Consider the following 21,565-nt stretch of genomic DNA (forward strand, 5'->3'; position numbering starts at 1 on the left):
TCACATACCTACAATGAAGACCAGTTAATAAGACGGTTATTCAAATTTATGTACCAAACAATAAGGCCAAAGATGAAGAAATTGAAGATTTTTACCAACTTCTGAAGTCTGAAATTGATCAAATATGCAATCAGGATGCACTGATAATCAATGGTGATTGGAATGCTGAAGTTGGAAACAAAGAAAAAAGACAGGTAGTTGAAAAATATGGCCTTGGTGACAGAAAGGATGCCAGAGATCGCAAGACAGAATTTTGCGAGACGAACTACTTCTTCACTGCAAATACCTTTTTTCAACAACATAAACAGCGAGTATACACCAGGACCTTACCAGATGGAACACACGGGAATCAAATCAACTACCTCTGTGGAAAGAGACGATGCAGAAGCTCAATATCATCAGTCAGAACAAGGCCAGGGGCTGACAGTGGAACAGACCATCAATTGCTCACATATAAGTTCAGTTGAAGCTGAGAAAATTAGAGCAAAGCCACGAGAGTCAAAATACTACCTTGAGTATTTCTCACCTAAATTTAGAGACCATCTCATGTATAGATTTAAGTTATTGAACACTAATGACTGAAAACCAGACAAGTTGTAGAATAATATCAAGGACATCATATATGAAGAAAGCTAAAAGTCATTTAAAAGGCAGGAAATAAAGAAAAGACCAAAATGGATGTCAGAAGAGACTCTGAAATTTGCTCTTGAATGTACAGTAACTTAAGAGAAAGAAGAAATGCTGATGCAAAAGGGCCAAACAGAAGATTTCAAAGAGCAGCTCGAGAAGACAAAGAAAAGTATTACAATGATGTGTGCAAAGACCTGGAGTTAGAAAATCAAAAGGGAAGAACACACTCAGCATCTCTCAAGCTTAAAGAACTGAATAAAAAATTCAAGTTTGGGGTTGCAATAGTGAAGGATTCTATGGGCAAAATACTGAATGACACAGGAAGGATCAAAAGACGATGAAAGGAATACACAGAGTCACTGTACCAAAAAGATTTGGTTGATATTCCGTCATTTCAGGAGGTAGCATGTGATCCAGAACCAATGATACTGAAGGAAGAAGTTCAAGCTACACTGAGGCACTGGTGAAAAACAAGCCTCCAGGAACTGACAGAATAACAATTTAGATGTTTCCACAAATGAATGAAGCGCCGGAAGTGCTTGCTTGTCTATCTCAGGAAATTTGGAAGACAGCTACCTCGCCAACCAACTGGAAAAGGTCCATATTTATGCCTATTCCAAAGAAAGGTTGTCCAACCAAATGTGGAAATTATTGAATTATTAATATGACATGCAAGTAAAATTTTGCTGAAGATCATTCAAAAGCAGTTCTAGCAGGACATTGACAGGGAAATGGCAGAAATTCAAGCTAGATTTAGAAGAGGACATGGAATAAGGGATATCATTGTTGATGTCAGATGGATCCTGGCTGAAAGCAGAGAATATCAGAAAGATGTTTACCTGAGGTTTAAGGACTATGCAAAGGCTTTTGACTGTGCGGATCGTAATAAATTATCTATAACATTGTGAAAAATGGGAATTCCAGAACACTTAATTGTGCTCATGAGGAATCTTTACATAGATCAAGAGGCAGCCATTCCAACAGAACAAGAAGATTCTTTATTGTTTAAAATCAGGACAGCTGTGTGTCAAGATTGTATCACCCTTTCATCATACTTATTCAATCTGTATTCTGAGCAAATAATCTGAGAAACTGGACTATATGAAGAAGAAAGTAGCATCAGGATTGGAGGAAGACTCATTAACATTGTTCAATATGCAGATGACACCATCTTGCTTGCTGAAAGTGAAAAGGTCTTGAAGCACTTACTGATAAAGATCAAAGATCACAGCCTTCAGTAAGGATTACACCTCAACATAAAGAAAATAACTGGACCAATAAGCAACACCATGATAAACAGAGAATAACTGAAGTTGTAAAGGAGTTCATTTTACTTGGGTCTACAGTCAATGCCCATAGAAGCAGCAGCCAAGAAATCTAATGACATTTTTGCATTGGGCAAATCTACTGCAAAAGACCTCTTTAAAGTGTTGAAAAGCAAAGATGTCACTTTATGGACTAAGGTTCTCTGACCCAAACCATGGTATTTTCAGTAGCTTCCTATGCATGTGAAAGCCGGTCGATGAATAAGGAAGACCAAAGAAGAATTGATGCTTTTGAATTATGATGTTGATGAAGAATATTGAATAACCTGTGGGCATCCAGGAGAATGAAATCCATCCTGGAAGAAGTACAGCCAGGGTACTCCTTTGAAGCCAGGATGGCAAGACTTCGTCTCAATTACTTTGTACACGTTATCATTAGGGAACAGTCCCTGAAGAATGACATCCTACTTGGTAAGGTAGAAGGTCAGACAAAAAGAGGAAGACCCTCGACGAGACAGATTGAAAGGATGGCTGCAACAATGTGCTCGAACATAGCAATGATTATGAGGATGGCACGGGACTGGGCAGTTTTTCGTTCTGTTGCACATAGTGTCAGTATTAGTCCGAACAGACTTGACGGCATCTAAAAACAACAGCTACTTTACCAACCATGATGTACTTCTTCAGAGACTGGTCCCTCCTGATAAAATGGCCAAAGTACATGAGATGAAGCCACACCATCCTTGTTTTTAAGGAGCATTCTGGATGTACTTCTTTCAAGCCAGGTGTGTAAAATTATAACATAGGAAACCCTATGGGGCAGTTCTACTTTGTCACATGGCATGGCTATGTGTCAAAAACAACTTGACGGCACCCAACAATATTCCAACATACCAAATATATTTAGCGAGGACACAACTCAATCTATAATGCTCCTCATGGGTACAATTTACTGTCTTTTCATGGTTCTTAACTGCAGCCTCTCCAGGCTCAGTAAAGAGCCTCAATACACAAATAATAACCCAAAGGTGAGTATTTTGCAATGCATGGAACAAAAGGGGGAAATGCAAAACAAATGAGAATTTTCTTCCCAAGACCTTGAAGATGGCCTTTGCACCTCATTTGTAACACGGACCTGATGCGGTCGGCTCCTGTCCACAATCCCCAACCCTCAACACCTCACTGCACATTAGCCTGATTTTTATCTGCCAGCATTTGAGTTTTGTTATCAGCAGGATTTAGCTCTGGAGCCTGCCCTCCATGCCTGGAGGACAGGCTGAAGTATCAAGGGGTTGATGCCCCCAGGAGTAGCCCTGGACCAGTGCCTGATGAGAAGTGGTATATTAATATCCCAGCCCCTCTCCCCTCAGGATAATTCTCAGGAGTGTGCTCTGTGTTGCACCTCAGATGTCCCCAGAGAGAATTAAGTTCAGGTTGCCCGCCGTGTACTGTGGTTGATAACACCCACTGTTGACTCTCCTTCCCTGTCTCACCTGTCCCCTTCCCTGCTGATATTTCCTGGGGTCACCTACCTGATAAACTACTTTCCATGAATCCTTGTCTCAGCATCTGCATCTGGGGGACCCTAACAAAAACATTATTGGTGTTGTTGTTGGTAGTATTAATTGCTGTCAAGTAAGCTCTGACTAGTGGCAACATTACGTATAAGAGAACAAAACGTTGCCTAGTCCCGTACCATCTTCATGATCGTTGGTTTTCTGAGTCCACTGTTGTGGTGGTTGTGTCAGTTCATTTAACTGAGCGTTTCTCTTGTTTACACTGACCCTCTACTTTATCAATTATGATGTCCTTTTCCAGCAATTGATCTTGCTTTGATTCTCTAGTAGTCTATGTTATATTCAATATTCTTCACCAACACCACCGTTCAAAAGCATTAATTCTTCTTTTTTCCTTTTTTGTTGTTTAGCTTCCACATGGATACAGGGCAATTGAAAATACCATGGTTTGGGTCAGGGGCACCTTGGTCAATAAAGTGACATCTTTGGTAGGCCTCCATATTTATGTGATTGCATGTGTGTGTGTTTTATGTTGGGTGTTTGGGAATGGAGTGGTAACGTTGCTGCAGAGGGGTCAGATATACTGAAGAGCTTAAGGAAGATGAAACAGTTACAGCACTAGACTCTGGAGCCAGTGAGTCCTGGGTTTACGTCTCCGGTCCGAGTTATCTTGGACAAGCCTCAGTTTCCTATTTTATTAAACAGGTAGGGGAAAATCCCTACCTCAACCACTGTGTCAGTCCATCTCCTTGAGGGTCTTTCTCGTTTTCGTTGACCCTGTACTCTACCAAGCAGGATGTCCTTCTCCAGGGACTGATCCCTTCTGACAACATGTCCAAAGTAAGGCGCAGATTCTCCATCCTTGCTTCTAAGGAGTGTTCTGGCCATACTCCTTCCAAGACAGACTTGTTCGTTCTTCTGGCAGTCCATGGTATATTTAATATTCTTTGCCAACACTACAATTCAAAGACATCAATTCTTCCTTGGTCTTTCTTATTCATTGTCCACCTTTTGCAAGCATAAGATGTGGTTGAAAATGCCATGGCTTGGGTCAGGAGAATCTTAGTCTCTAAGGTGAAATATTTGCTTTTCAACTCTTTAAAGCGGTCTTTCACAGCAAATTTGCCCAATGCAATGAGTCTCTTAATTTCTTGACTGTTGTTTCCATGGGTGTTGATTCAAGTAAAATGAAATCTTTGACAACTTCAGTCTTTTCTCCATTTATCATGATGTTGCGTATTGGTCTAGTTGTGAGAATTTTTGTTTTCTTTATGTTGAGGTGTTAATCCATACTGAAGGCTGTGGTCTTAGATCTTCATCAGTAAGTACTTCAAGTCCTCTTCACTTTCAGCAAGCAAAGTTGTGTCATCTGTAATAACGGAGGTGCTTAATGAGTCTTCCTCCAGTCCCGATGCCCCTTTCTTCTTCATAAAGTCCAGCCTTTCGGATTATCTACTCAGCATACAGATTTAACAGGTATGGTGAAAGGATACAGCCCTGTCGTGCACCTTTCCTGACTTTAAACCACACAGTATTCCATTGTTCTGTTTGAACACTGCCTCTTGATCTACGTACAGATTCCTCATGAGCACAATTAAGTGTTCCGGAATTCCCATTCTTCGCAATGTTATCCATAACTTGTTATGATCCACATAGTCGAATGCCTTTGAATAGTCAATAAAACACAGGTAAACATCCTTCTGGTATTTTCTGCTTTCAGCCAGGATCCGTCTGACATCAGCAATGATAACCCTCCTTTCTTGGGAATGGGCATAAATATGGATCTCTTCCCGTCAGTTGGCTGGGTAGCTGTCTTCCAAATCTCCTGGCATAGATGAGTGAGCACTTCCAGCACTGCATCGTTTGTTGAAACATCTCAGTTGGAATTCATCAATTCCCAGAGCCTTGTTTTTCGACAACGCCTTCAGTGCAGCTTGGACGTCTTCCTTCAGCACCATCAGTTCCTGATCGTATGCTACCTCTTGAAATGTTTGAACATTGACTAATTCTTTTTGGTAGAGTGACTCTGTGTATTCCTTCCATCTTCTTTGGATGCTTCCTGCATCATTTAATATTTTCTGTCTTCACAGGGTGTATTGGTACATACAGCTGGGTAGTGACCACAGTGCTCACATTGGCACCAACAATAAATGGTAAGTTGGCTGAAGAGAATCCATATGACTGATCAGGTGGAAGGATGTGTCTGTCCCAGAGAACTCTCCTGTCCACGAGGCTGACCCACAGCTTGGCACATGCTGGGAGCTAGTCAGTGCTAGAGAAAGGGTTAACAACTAAGTCTATTTTTTCCTCCCACAAGCTCTTTCACTTGATCCTTGAACTTGCTGTGTGACCTCAGACAAGCCACAAAACCTCTCTGAATTTTGTTTTGCTGAGTTGTGAAATACAGATAATGGTGGTTCCTATCTCACAGGGATGTTTGAAACTTAAATTAAAAAAGGCGACTTGGTGAAGCACTTGATATGTGTGGTAAGTGTTGTGGGGCTTATCTTAGAACAAAAATAACTCTGAAAAGCATCTGACATGTGGTAAAAAAAAAAAAAAAAAGAGGTGCATAAATGGTAGAGTACTAGAAGCAAGGATAGAATTAACCCAAATTACAACTCAAATGTGGAAAACCCAGATGGCTTGTTTATGGTCCATAAATATTCTCATCTTCCACATAAGCCCCAACTGGATAGAGGGAGAAAAGCATTGACAGTTATGAGTGCTGTCCTGAAGGAGCTCTGGTGGTGCAGTGGTTAAGCACTTGGCTGTTAACCCAAAAGTCAGAGGTTTCAACACATCAGCCATTTTGTGGGAGAAGGACATTGCAGTCTCTTCATAAATATTGTTGTCGTTCTTAGGTGCCGTCAAGTTAGTTCCTACTCATAGCAAGCCTATGCGCAACAGAATGAAACACTGCCCAGTCCTGTGCATCCTTACAATGGTTGCTATGCCTGAGCTCATTGTTGCGGCCACGGTGTTAATCCACCTCGTTGAGGGTCTCCCTCTTTTCCACTAACCCTGTACTTTGCCAAGCGAAGTGTGTAAGATGCAGTCTCGCCATCCTTGCTTCTAAGAAGCATTCTGGTTGTACTTCTTCCAAGACGGATTTTTTCGTTCTTTTGGCAGTCCATGGTATATTCAATATTCTTGGCCAACACCACAATACAAAGGCATTGGTCTTCCTTATTCACTGTCCCGCTTTCACATGCATATGATGCGATAGAAAACACCATGGCTTGGGTCAGGCACACTGTAGCCTTCAAGGTGACATCTTTGCTTTTCAACACTTTAAAGAGGTCCTTTGCAGCGGATTTACCCAATGCAATGCATCATTTGATTTCTTGGCTGCCGCTTCTGAGATAGGCAAGGTATCGGGCTGGCTGAATTAAATACCCTTTGACTCAGTATTCTTAGAATTTAAGCCTAAGTGCAGACCACCATATAACTTTTACTGCTGGCACCCGAGATCTACTTGTGATTAACAAACTAGGTACTTAGACAAGATAAGGGGCTACACTTCAAGGCCGTCTGTGCTCGACCAGCTATAAATTATTGATAATCCTCCTGAGCTGTTTTTCAAGGCCTCACCAGGTGCAGAGCATGAGCAATAAAGATCAAAGTGGCCTATGAATGATCTTCCACACGAGACAAACATGAGCACGGACCCCTCGCCGGGACTCGAACCAAGATCCAGAGGCATCATGCATGCACTAACATCCCAGAATAAGTCCTGTTCAAATCCCAGCAGCCTTTGTGACAGACTCCATCTTAGTTCCAGTAAAGTCTGTGAGAAAATCCATCTTGAATTCTAAGTGCACGCACATTTGATTTTCATAATCCCTCCCCTTCTCCTGAAAATCTCCCCACCCATCTAATGAATAAAAACAATGCCTTTTCGCTGCCTAAAACCTTTTATAAACCCTAGGAAATCCTTTGTTCACGAGAGACTGGAGGCTAGTGTAGGTGAAAACCCCTCTCCATCTCTCACTCGTGAACCCTTTACTTTCCTTCTGTCCCTAATAAACCTTTGTTCGTGTGGAACCTCTGAGCCTCTCCTGGTCATTCTTGGTCAGAAGAAGGTAAGAGCCTAGGCAGGGCTTAGCCCGAGCTGTGAAGCCTTGCTCTGCTACACTTCTATCATTGTTGATGGTGGATTCAAGTAAAATGAAATCCTTGACAACTTCAATCTTATCTGTGTTTATCACGATGACACTCATTGGTCCAGTTGTGAGCATTTTTGTGTCCTTTATGTTGAGGTGCAATCCATACTGAAGGCTGTGGTCTTTGATCTTCATTAGGAAGTGCTTCAAGTCCTTTTCACTTTCAGCAAGCAACGATGTGTCATCTGCATAACGCAGGTTGTTAATGAGTCTTCCTTCAATCCTGATGCCTTGTTCTCCGTGGTAAAATCCACTTCTCAGATTATTTGCTCAGCATACAGATTGAATAGGTATGGTGAAAGAAGACAACCTTGATGCACACCTTTCCTGACTTGAAACCACGCAGTATCCCCTTGTTGTGTCCGAACAACCTCTCCTGATCCAAGTACAGGTTCCTCATGAACGCGATTAAGTGTCCTGAAAGTCCCACTCTTTGCAATGTTATCCATAATTTGTTAGGATCCTGGAATGCCTTTGTGTAGTCAATAAAACACAAGTAAACATCCTTCTCGTATTTTCTGCTTTCAGGCAGGATCCATCTGACATCAGCAGAGATATCCCTGGCTCCACGTCCTCTTCTGAATCCAGCCTGAATTTCTGGCAGTTCCCTGTCGATATACTGCTGCAGCTGCTTTTGAATGATCTTCAGCAAAATTTTGCTTGCATGTGGTATTAATGATATTGTGAAAATTTCCATGTTTAGTTGGATGACCTTTCTTGAGAATAGGCATAAATATGGATCTTTTCCAGTCAGTTGGCCAGGAAGCTCTCTTCCATATTTCTTGGAATAGAAGAGTGAGCACCTCCAGGGCTGCATCTGTGTGTTGAAACATCTCAGTTGATAGTCCATCAATTCCTGGAGCCTTGTTTTATGCCAATGCCTTCAGAGCAGCTTGGACTTCTTTCTTCACTACCATCGGTTCCTGATCATATGCCATCTCTTGAAATGGTTGAACATCGACTAATTCTTTTTGGTATAATGACTCTCTGTATTCCTTCTATCTTCTTTTGATGCTTCCCGTGTCGTTTAATATTTTCCCCATAGAATCGTTCACTATTACAACTCGAGGCTTGAATTTCTTCTTCAGTTCTTTCAGCTTGAGAAATGCCGAGCGTGTTCTTCCCTTTTGGTTCTCTATCTCCAGCTCTTTGCCTGTGTCATTATAATATTTTACTTTGTCTTCTTGAGCTGCCCTTTGAAATCTTCTGTTCAGTTTTTTTACTTCATCATTTCTTCATTTTGCTTTAGCTGCTCAACATTTGTGAGCAAGTTTCAGAGTCTCCTCTGATATCCATCTTGGTCTTTTCTTTCTTTCCTGTCTTTTCAATGACCTCTTACTTTCTTCATGTATGATGTCATTCCATGCCTTGATGTAATTTCACAACTTGTCTGGGCTTTGGTCACTAGTGTTTAATGCGTCAAATCTATTCTTGAGATGGTATCTAAACTCAGGTGGGATATACTCAAGGTCATATTTTGACTCTTGTGGACTTGCTCTGACTTTCTTCAGTTTTAGCTTGAACTTGCATATGAGCAATTGATAGTCTGTTCCATAGTTCCAAGGCCCCTGGCCTTGTTCTGACTGACGATATTGAGCTTTTCCATCATCTCTTTCCACAGATGTAGTAAATTGGGTTCCTGTGTGTTCCATCTGGTGAGGTCCTTGTGTGTAGTTGCCATTTATGTTGATGAAAGAAGGTATTTGCAATGAAGAAGTCGTTGGTCTTGCAAAATCCTATCATTCAATCTCCAGAATTGTTTCTACCACCAAGGCCATATTTGCCAACGACCAATCCTTCTTCTTTGTTTCCAACTTTTGCATTCCAATCGCCAGTAATTATCAATGCATTCCGATTTCATGTTCGATCAATTTCAGACTGCGGCAGCTGATAAATATCTTCTATTTCTTTATCTTTGGCCTTAGTGGTTGGTGTGTGAATTTGAATAATAGTATTAACTGATCTTCCTTGTAGGCGTATGGATACTATCCTAACACTGACAGCGTTGTACTGCAGAAGAGATCTTGAAATGTTCTTTTTGACAATGAATGCAACACCATTCCTATTCAAGTTGTCATTCCCAGCATAGTAGACTCTATGATTTTCAGATTCAAAATGGCCAATACTAGTCCATTTCAGCTCACTAATGCCTAGGATATTGATGTTTATGCATTCCATTTCATTTTTGACGATTTCCAATTTTCCTAGATTCATACGTCGTACATCCCAGGTTCTGATTATTAATGGATGTTTGCAGCTGTTTCTTCTCATTTTGAGTCATGCCATGTCAGCAAATGAAGGCCCTGAAAGCTTGACTCCATCCATGTCATTAAGGTCGGCTCTACTTTGAGGAGGCAGGTTTTCCCCAGTCATCTTTTGAGTGCCTTCCAACCTGAGGGGCTCATCTTCCAGCACTATATCAGGCAATGTTCCACTGCTATTCATAAGGTTTTCACTGGCTGATGCTTTTGAGAAGTAGACTGCCGGATCCTTCTTCCTAGTCTGTCTTAGTCTGGAAGCTCAGCTGAAACTTGTCCTCCATTGGTGACCTGCTGGTATCTGAATACCGGTGGCATAGCTTCCAGCATCACAACAACATGCAAGCCCCCAGAGTACGACAAACTGACAGACTCGTGGGGGCTTCATAAATATTAAAGCCTGGGAAACCCTATAGAGAAGTTCTACTTTGTCATATTGGGTCACTATGTATTGGAAATCAATTTGAGCACACCCAACAATATTCCAACATACCAACACATACTTTGGAAGACACAATTCAATTTATAATATTCCTCCTGGGTACAATTTACTGTATTTTCATGGTGGGTCTTAACTACAACCTCACCAGGCTCAGTTGAGAGCCTCAGTACAGAAAGGATAACCCCAAGGTGGGTATTTTGCATTGCAGAGAACAAAAGGGGAAATGCAGAACAAGTGGGAATTTTCTTGCCAAGACCAGGGGATGGTCTTTGCACCACCTGTAACTCATAGCCAGTGCTGTCAATGCCTGTCCACAACCCCTAACACTCCACACCTCAGTGCACATTAGCCTGATCTCTCTCTGCCAGCACTGAAATTTTGTCATTAGAAGGGTTTAGCTCTGGAACCCACCCTATTTGCCTGGAGTGCAGGGTGAAGTGTCATGGAGTTGAAGCCCCTTGGGAGCAGCCCTTGACCAGTGACTAGAGCCTGGTTGCTCAGTGGTTAAAAGCTCAGCTGCTAACCAAAGCTGGCAGTTCGAATCCACCAGCCACTCCTTGGAAACCCTATGGGGCAGTTCTATTACATTCTATAGGGTGGCTATGAGCCCAGCTGACCCGAAGGAAATGGGTGTGTGTGCGGTGTCCTCCCCCTCAGGATAACTCTGAGGCGTGTACTCTATGCTGCCTCCTAGAGGTCCCCAGAAGGAATTAAGCTCCAGCTGCCCACTGTGTAACTTGCTTGATAACATCCATGTTGGCACTTTCTCCTTTCCTCTCCCATTTCTCCTCTTCCCTGCTGGTGTTTCCTGGGCTCACCTTCCTGAGAAAGTATTTTCACCTGAATCTTTGTTTTAGGATCTGCATCTGGGGGACCCTAACCCAGTAGTTGTTGTTATTAATTGCTGTGAAGTAGGCTACGACTCACGGCAACCTTATGTATACAGAACAAAATGTCGCCTAGTCCTGCGCCATCTTCATAATTGTTGGTATTTCTGAGTCCACTATTGTGACTGTTGTTTCAATCTATCCCCTGAAGGTTTCCCTTGTTTTCAGTGACCCTCTACCAACCACTTTCCAAGATGGATGTCAGAGAAGACTCTGAAACTTGCTCTCGAACGTTGAGCAGCTAAAGCAAAAAGAAGAATTGATGAAGTAAAAGAACTGAACAGAAGATTTCAAAGGGATCCTCGAGAAGACAAAGTAAAGTATTCTAACGACATGTGCAAAGAGCTGGAGATAGAAAACCAAAAGGGAAGAACACGTTTGGCGTTTCTCAAGCTGAAAGAACTGAAGAAAAAATTCAAGCCTCGAGTTGCAATAGTGAAGGATTCCATGGGGAAAATATTAAATGACACGGGAAGCATCAAAAGAAGATAGAAGGAATACAGAGAGTCATTATACCAAAAAGAATTAGTCGATGTTCAACCATTTCAAGAGGTGGCATACGATCAGGAACCGATGGTAGTGAAGAAAGAAGTCCAGGCTGCTCTGAAGGCATTGACAAAAAATAAGGCTCCAGGAATTGACGGAATATCAATTGAGATATTTCAACAAAGAGATGCAGTGCTGGAGGTGCTCACTCTTCTATGCCAAGAAATATGGAAGAGAGCTTCCTGGCCAACTGACTGGAAGAGATCCATATTTATGCCTATTCCCAAGAAAGGTGATCCAACCAAATATGGAAATTATACAACAGTATCATTAATATCACATGCAAGCAAAATTTTGCTGAAGATCATTCAAAAGCAGCTGCAGCAGTATATCGACAGGGAACTGCCAGAAATTCAGACTGGTTTCAGAAGAGGACATGGAACCAGGGATATCATTGCTGATGTCAGATGGGTCCTGGTTGAAAGCAGAGAATACCAGAAGAATGTTTACCTGTGTCTTATTGACTATGCAAAGGCATTCGACTGTATGGATCATAACAAATTATGGATAACATTTCAAAGAATGGGAATTCCAGAACATCTAATTGTGCTCATGAGGAACATTTACAGAGATCAAGAGGCAGTTGTTCAGACAGAACAAGGGGATACTGATTGGTTTAAAGTCAGGAAAGGTGTGCGTCAGGGTTGTATTCTTTCACCATACCTATTCAATTTGTATGCTGAGCAAATAATCCAAGAAGCTGGACTATATGAAGAAGAATGAGGCATCAGGATTAGAGGAAGACTCATTAACAACCTGCGTTATGCAGATGACACAACCTTGCTTGCTGAAAGTGAAGAGGACTTGAAGCACTTACTAATGAAGATCAAAGACCACAGCCTTCAGTGTGGATTGCACCTCAACATAAAGAAAACAAAAATCCTCACAACTGCACCAACGAGCAACATCATGATAAACGGAGAAAAGATTGAAGTTGTCAAGGATTTCATTTTACTTGGATCCACAATCAACAGCCATGGAAGCTACAGTCACGAAATCAAAAGACGCATTGCATTGGGTAAATCTGCTGCAGAGAACCTCTCTAAAGTGTTGAAAATCAAAGATGTCACCTTGAAGTAAGGTGTGCCTGGCCCAAGCCATGGTATTTTCAATGACATCATATGCACGCGAAAGCTGGACAATGGATAAGGAACACCGAAGAAGAATTGACGCCTTTGAATTGTGGTGTTGGAGAAGAATATTGAATATACCATGGACTGCCAAAAGAATGAACAAATCTGTCTTGGAAGAAGTACAACCAGAATGCTCCTTAGAAGCAAGGATGGCAAGACTGCCATCCTTGGACATGCTGTCATACTGTGGACATGCTGTCAGGAGGAATCAGTCCCTGGAGAAGGACATCATGCTTGGCAGAGTACAGGGTCAGCGGAAAAGAGGAAGACCCTCAACCAGGTGGATTGACACAGTGGCTGCAACAATGAGCTCAAGCATAACAACGATTGTAAGGATGGCTCAGTACTGGGCAGTGTTTCCTTCTGTTGTGCATAGGGTTGCTATGAGTTGGAACCAACTCGACGGCACCTAACAACAACAACTACCAACCACGATGTCCTTTTCTAGCAATTGATCTTTTCTGATCACGTGTTCAAAGTAAGTTAGCTAAAGTCTCACCATCCTTACTTCCCAAAAACATTTTAATTGTATTTCTTGTAAGACTGATTTGTTTGATCTTCTGGTATTCCATGGTACATTCAACATTCTTCACCAACACATCTCAAAAGCATCAATTCTTCTTCTACCTTCCTTTTTCATTGTCCAGCTTTCACGTGGATATGAGGCATTTGAAAAGACCCTGGCTTGGGTCAGGTGCACCTTAGTCATCAGAGCGACATCTTTGCAATACCTCCATATTTTTGTGATCGTATGTGTATGTGTGCATTGGGTTGGAGGTTTGGGAATGGGATGATGGTTTTGCTGTGGGGTGGTCAGATATACTGGAGAGCTTAAGGAGAAACCTCTAGACTCCAGAGCCACAGGGTCCTGGGTTTAAATCACTGATTTGAGTGATCTTGGACAAGCCTGAGTTTCCTCTTTTGTTAAACAGGTAGGGGAAAAACCTTACCTATCAGGGTCATGTAATGATAAAATTAAAATATGTTGACAATGTGCCTGGAACAGTGCCTGATTCAGGATGGCTACTTTTTTTTACTTGAGAAAAGTTTTTGGTGAAAATACGAACAGCAAAATATACACTATATTCAACAATTTCTACATGTAAAATTCCGTGACATTGATCGCCTTCTTTGAGTTGTGCAATCATCCTCACTATCTTTTGCCAAATTATCCCTCCACGTTTCACATAAATTCCCTGCCCCCTCAGCTTCTCATTTAAACTTTCAAGGTGCTGTTTTCAATTTGATCCCATATATATAATTCTTTAGAAGAGCACAATACTCAAACACAAATGTTTCGTTTAAAGAAGATTTCAGGTGATTGTATTGATGTAAGGTTTAAAGATTATCTCAGGACAACAGTTTTGCCTTAATGGTGTCAGAAAGTGCGGATCTCATGAGAATTATGTGATGGCACTTTTTGTGGAGCAGATTGGGTAGAGGCCTTTGCATTTTGGACTTGCTTTATTGGAAATCGTAGAGGAAGAGAGAAAGAGACAGACGGAGAGTGAGAGGAAAGGAGGGGACTAAACAGAAAAAGAATGGAAAGGGAAGGGGAAAGAAGAGGCGAGGAGATAGATAGAGGAAGAGAGATACAAGCCCATTTGTAGGGTGCAATGAGAGAAAGTGATAAGAGACGGGAGCCAGATGGTGTTTGGGAAAGGGAGAAGTACAAGGGAGAGACCCACACAGGAACAATCCAACCACAGCAACTTCTCTTCAGTATGGAGAAAGGAACAAGAAGGAGTTTCCCACGCTGTTCTTATTTAGAGCCAGTGACTCAGCACAAAGGGCTATTATGCTGTGGAAGCATTAAGCAACCGTGGCTCCACCATCCCCTCCCAAACCCTCTGGTATTAAAAACCCAGGGGAAGCAGAAAAGGTTCCCCTTTGAACCAAGCAACTACAGCACAATGTGGGGCTTCAGTCTGCTTCTCTTCTAGGGCAACCGGGGCTGGAAATGGGGTGCCGGGAAAAGTGAGGGCCATGGGCAGTGAAGAGCCTCAGTACCCAAAGAATAAACCCAAGCTGGGTGTTGTGCATTCCAGATAGCAAAAGGGGACATGCAAAACAAGTAGGGATTATCTTTCCAAGACCTTGGGGATGGCCTTTGCACCTCATTTGTAATCCCTGGCCGATGCTGTTGGTGCCTGCCCATAATCCCTGACCCTCAATACCACACTGCACATTAGCCTGATTCTGTTTGCCAGCACTGGAGATTTGTTATCAGCAGAATTTAGCTCTGGAGCCTGCCCTGTTTGCCTAGAGGGCAGGCTGAAGTGTCATGGAGTTGACACTCCCTGGGAGTAACCTTTAACCAGTGACTAATGATAAAAACCAAAAAAAAGCAAACCCAGTGCCGTCGAGTCGATTTCGACTCATAGCGACCCTACAGGGCAGAGTAGAACTGCCCCATAGAGTTTCCAAGGAGCACCTGGCGGATTCAAACTGCCGACCCTTTGGTTAGCAGCATTTAACCTCTACGCCACCAGGGTTTCTGACTAATGATAAAAAAAAAAAAAATAGATGGTGTATTAATACCCCAGCTTCCTCTTCCCTCAGGATAACTCTGAGGAGTATGCTGTATGCTGCCTCCATGAGGTCCCCAAAGGGAATTAAGCTCCAGTTGCTCACCATATAACTTGCTCGATAACATCCAGTGTTGACTCTTTCTCCTTCTCTGTCTCACTTCTCCCCTACTGTGCTGTCTGCCCCCCCTCCCCAGGGTCACTTTCATGAATCCTTGTCTTAGTATCTGCATCTGTGGGACCTTAACTAAGACATTACTGTTGTTAATTGCTGTGAACTAGGCTCCAACTCATGACAACATTATGTATAACAGAACAAAATGTTGCTTGGTCCTGCACCATCTTCATGATCATTTGTATTTCTGAGTCCATTGTTGTGGCTACTGTGTCAACCCATCACATTGTGGGTTTCTCTTGTTTTCGTTGACCCTCTAATTGACCAAACATGATATCTTTTTCTAGCAATTGATCTTTCCTGATCATATATTCCAAGTAAGTGAGCCGAAGTCTCATCATCCTCATTTCTAAGGAGCATTCTAGTTGTATTTCTTCTAAGAGTGATTTTTTTTCATCTCCTGGCATTCCGTGATATATTTAATATTCTTCACCTTTATGCCATAGTTCAAATGCATCAATTCTTCTTCTGTCTTCCTTCTTCATTGTCCGTCTTTCACATGGATATGAGGCGACTGAATAGACCATTGCTTGTGTCAGGTGCACCTTAGTCACCAAAGTGACATCTTTGACAGACCTCCAAGTTCATGTGATTTTGTGGGTCTGTTTTGGGTTGGGGTTTTGAAATGGGATGGTAGTGTTGCTGCACAGTGGTCAGATATAGTGGAGGGGTTACGGAAGATTAAATGTTTAAAGCTCTAGACTCTGGATTCAGAGGGTCCTGGTTTCAAATGACAGGTCTGAATGATCTTGGACAAACCTCAGTTTCCTCTTTTATTAAATGGGTAGGGAAAAACCCCTACCTCATCAGGTTCATGTGATGATTAAATTAAAATTAATTGGCAATGTGCCTGGAACTGGGAATCGTAGTGGTTAAGAGCTTGGCTGTTACCAAAATGTCGGCAGTTTGAATCCACCAACCACTCCTTGGAAACCCTATGGGGCATTTCTACTCTGTCCTATAGGGGTGGAATCAACTAGATGGTAAGAGGTTTTCTGTTTGTTTGTTTTCAGGTGCCCAAACAGTGATGGTTACTTCTTTTTAATTGAAAATAATCTTTTGTGAAAATATACACAACAAAACATACATCAATTCAACAATCTCTACATGTAAAATTCTGTGACATTGATTGCATTCTTCAAGTTGTGCAACTATCCTCACTATCCTTTGCCAAACTACTCGCCCACCTTTTACATAAATTCACTGTCCCCTAAACTTCTCATCTAATCTTTCAAGTTCCTGTTGTCAGTTTGATCCCATATAGATAATTCCTTAAAAGAGCACAATGCTCAAGGTAAACATAATTTACTGATTACACTAAACTATTATTTTACTTAAAGAAGACTCCAGGGAACAGTTTTGGTTTAAGATTTAGTGATTATCTCAAGGAAGTAGTTTCATGCCCAGCCTCAATATTTCCAGAAAGTCCAGCTTTCATGAAAATTATTCGATGGTAACTTTTGTGTGGTAGAATGGGAAGAGGCCCTTGGGTTTGGTAGGTGCTTTATTGGGAATCTTAGAGGGAGAAAGAAAGAGAGAAAGGCAAGGGAGAGAGAGATACAGAGAGAGGGGGGAAAGTAGAGGAGGGAAGAGAAAGGAGAGTGAAGAAAAGAGAAGGAAAAAAGGAGAGAAGAGAGGAGAGAATAAAATAGAAGGGAAGTAAGAAAAGAGAGAGGGAGGGGAGGGATTAGGATAGATGGTTAACTTTTTTTTTAATTACAGGGGGAGAGGTAAGAAAAGAGAAGACAAAAAAGAAGAGAATAGAAAAGAAGGGAGAAAGGGAAGAGAAGACAGAAGAAAAAGAAGAGAAGAGAAGAGAAAAGGAAAAGAAAGAAGCAGAGAAACAGAGAGAAAGGGAGGAAAGGTGGGGAGGGAAGGTGAAGAAAATAGAATGAAAGGGGTGAGAAGAGACAGGGCAGGAAGAGAAGAGAAGGGAAAGGAAGGAAGGAAGAGAGAGAGGCGAAACAGAAGAGGAGAGATGGTCATCTTTTTTAATTAAAGAGACAGATGGAAGAGAAAAGAAGAGGGAGAAAGGGAGAGAAGACAGAAAAGGAAGAGAAGTGAAAAGCAGGGACAGAGAGAAGAGAAGGAAAAAGAGAGAGGGAAGAGAAGAGAGAGGGAAGAGAAAAGAAGAGAAGGAATGACAAAGAGGAGAGAGAGGGGAGAATAGAAGTACAAGCCTGTTGATTGGGTACAATGAAAGAAAATGGTAACAGATGGGAACCAGATTTTTTTGTGAAAGAAGATAGAGGGAGAGACACACAGTGACAATCTAACCAGACCAACTTCTCTTTACCTTAGAGCAAGGGAACAAATAGGGGTTTTCCACACTGTCCTTATTTAGTGCCAGCAACCCAGCATAAAGGGCTATGATACTCTGCCAGCATTGAGCAATACTGGCCCTCCCTCCCTTCTTCACACCCTTTTTTGTTAAAAACTCAGGGGAAGAAGAGAAGGTTCCCCTTTGAACCGTGCAACCACAGCACAAAGTGGGGCTTCAGTCTACTTTTCTTCTGGGGCAATCTGGGATGGAAATGGGACACAGGGAAAAGTGAGGCTGTCCGGCCAAGAGACCATGATTTTAGGCTGTACACTGCAAACACTTTCATTGGGGAAACTTTGACAAAATCACTCAGCTCAGGGGATGTCATCCCTCAGGGCAATATTCTTCATAGTCATTCATTTGACAAGTATGTTCTGAGCATCTAGTATGTGGCAAGTGACCCAAACTGTGTGCACTTGACTACTAACAAAAAGATTGGCAGTCAAACCCATCAAGTGGTGCCACAAAAGAAAGACATGGTGATCTGTTTCCTTAAAGATTACAGCCAAAAATACCTAGAGAGATCTGTTCTACTCTGTAACACATGGGGTTGCTCTGAGTTGGAATCAACTCAAAGGCAATGGGTTTAGTTTACTATGTGCTTGGCCCTGTTATACAGCAGTGAACAAACAGACAAGGTTTGTGCTCTTGTGGCTGATATTCTGGGGGTAGAGGAAGGGAAGCAGAAAAGATACACTAACAGTTATATCGAACTCTCACCTAGCATTGCTCTAAGTTCTTTAAATATATGAACATATTCAATCTTCAAAACTTTTCTATGAGATTGGGTTATTATTGGCCCCATTTTCTAGGAGGGAAAACTGAGACACAAAGAGATTAAATAACTTGCTCAAAGCCACTTAGCCAACCAAGGGGTAGAGCCAGAATTTAAAGCAAGGCACTCTGGCTGTAGAGTCTGTACACTTTATCACTAAGATATGTTGTTGTTAGTCGCTGTAGACTCCATTCCAACTCATGGCAACACCATGTATGCAGAGTAGGGTTGTGCCTCACAGGGTTTTCAAGGCTGTGACCTTTTGGAAACAGATTGCCAGGTCTTTCTGTAACACCACTGGTTGAGTTTGAACCACTAACATTTAGCTAGTAGTCAAATGCTTAACCATTTGTGCCACCCTCACTAAGCTATATTGTTTTCCAAATAAACAAAAGGATTTTGGGTAGTGATAATGGCTATGAAAGATGTTACAGTAAAACCTGTGATAGCTGGAGCCATGCAATACAAAAACCTGTCAGAGAAGGAAAAGTCAAACATTTTCGACTAAAAAAGCAATAGAGAAGTGATAAGAGTGCACCCTTTCAAAGGTGAAAAACTTGGGTGATCCCAATAAAAAAGATAGTCCAGTAGGGTTCTGGATCTCACAGTTTTCACTGCATATACGGTGTGGCTGGGGGCTATGTAGAAGGAGGAAATCATGGGAGAATTTTTTGAGGAGGTGATATTTATTCTGAGACCTGAACAATGAGATGGAGCCCTCATGGCTGTTCTCTTATTTCTATTTCTTCAGGTGTCAATTTGTTTTGGTCTTGTTTATCTTTCAGGCTGATGGTTTTCTTTATATGTCTTGCAAGCTTTGGTCATCTGTTCAAATTTAAGAATGGGGGATGTTTACTAAGTAGCAGGTTTCCTTCTGTTTTATAGAGAAGGCTACTCAGGTACAAAGAAATGAAATAACTGTCCCAAGGCCACACAGTCAGTAAATGGTGAAGCCAGATTTTAAACCCAAGCATGTTGATTCCAGACTTGTACACTTAAACACTGTGCTTTGTTGCCTCTATATTAATTAATGAGCAAGAGAATTTCAGTTAGTGATATTAAATGTGAATGTTGGGAATCTGGATCTGTGGGAATCTGGATCTGTGGGACCTATGACTGGCAGGCTTCATTAGAAGGAGCAGCTGAGGAGAATGTTTTTAAGCTTGAAGACCCCAAATGCAGGAATGTGAAGTTGTTTCTCTGGGGTGTCAGCACTGGCATTAGCCATTAGTAGCCCTTATTCTGTCCCTGAAGATAATCAGCAAAGAATTGTGATATTGATGATGATGATAATGATAGTTGTGATAATGATAAAGATAAATGATGATGATGATGGTGCTGATGATGGTAGGGATGATGGTGATGATGATGATGATGGTGAGAATGTGATGGGTGATGATAGTGGTGATGATGATGCTGCCAGTAATGATGATAATAATGATGGAGATGATGATGGTGATGGTCTATACAAAATCAATGGCCAACATCATTCTTAATGGAGAGAGGCTGAAAACATTCCCCTTGAGAACAGCAACAAGACAAGGATGCCCTTTATCACCATTCCTATTTAACATTGTGTTGGAGGTCCTAGCTAGAGCAATAAGGAAAAAACAGAAACAAAGGGCATCCAAACTGGCAATGAAGAAGTTAAACTGTCCCTATTTGCAGATGGTATGATGCTATATACAGAAAAACTAAAAGATTCCATGAAAAAACTACTGGAACTAATAGAAAGATTTAGCGGAGTGGCAGAATACAAGATAAACATACAAAAATCAGTTGGATTCTTATACATCAATAAAGAGAATGATGGAAATGAAAACAGGAAAACAATACCATTTATAATGACCCTTAAAAAAATAAAATCCTTGGAAATAAATCTACCCAGGGATGTAAACAATCTATACAAAGAAAACTACAAAACACTACTGCAAGAAAACAAGAGACTTACCTAAATGGAAAAAACATACCATGCTCATGGATCGGTAGACTCAACATTGTGAAAATGACAATTCTACCCAAAGCAATTTACAAATGAATGCAACACTGATCCAAATACCAACAGCATTCTTTAAGGAGATGGAAAAACTTATCATTAACTTTATACGGAAAGGGAAGAAACACCAGATAAGTAAAGCACTATTGAAGAAGAAAAATAAAGTAGGAGGGCTCACACTACCTGTCAGAACCTACTATACAGCTACAGTAGTCAAAACAGCCTGGTACTTGTTCAACAACAGAGACGTTGACCAATGGAACAGAATTGAGAACCCAGATGTAAATCTGTCTACCTATGGTTACCTGGGAAACCCTGGTGACATAGCGGTTAACTGCTACAGCCACTAGCCAAAAGGTCAGCAGTTCAAATCCACTAGGCCCTCCTTGGAAACTCTATAAGGCAGTTCTACTCTGTCCTATAGGGTTGGTATGAGTCGGAATTGACTCAACAGCAACGGGTTTTGTTTTTTTTTTTTTTTTGGTACGGTCACCTGATCTTGACAAGGGCCTAAAATCCATCAAGTGGGGAAAAGACAGTCTTTTGAACAAATGGCGCTGGCAATATTGGATGTCCATCTGCAAAAAAATGAAATAGGACCCATACCTCACATCATATACAAAAACTAACTCAAAGTGGTTCAAAGACCTAAATATAAAGCCAAAAACTATGAAGTTCATAGAAGAAAAAATAAGATCAATGCTTAAAAAAAAAAAAAAAAAAGTTTTTTTTTTTTTTTAGCATTGCTAGAGGCCCTAAAACAAGGCATTAACAGGATACAAAACACAACCAACAACACACAAGCTCCAGAGGATAAGCTAGGATCTTCTAAAAATTAAACACTTATGCTCATCAAAAGACTTCACCAAAAGAGTAAAAAGAGAACCTATAGACTGGGAAAAAAAATTTGGCTACTATAAATCA

Source organism: Loxodonta africana, chromosome 3, assembly GCF_030014295.1.
Source record: "Loxodonta africana isolate mLoxAfr1 chromosome 3, mLoxAfr1.hap2, whole genome shotgun sequence".
In the NCBI taxonomy this organism is placed as follows: Eukaryota; Metazoa; Chordata; class Mammalia; order Proboscidea; family Elephantidae; genus Loxodonta; species Loxodonta africana.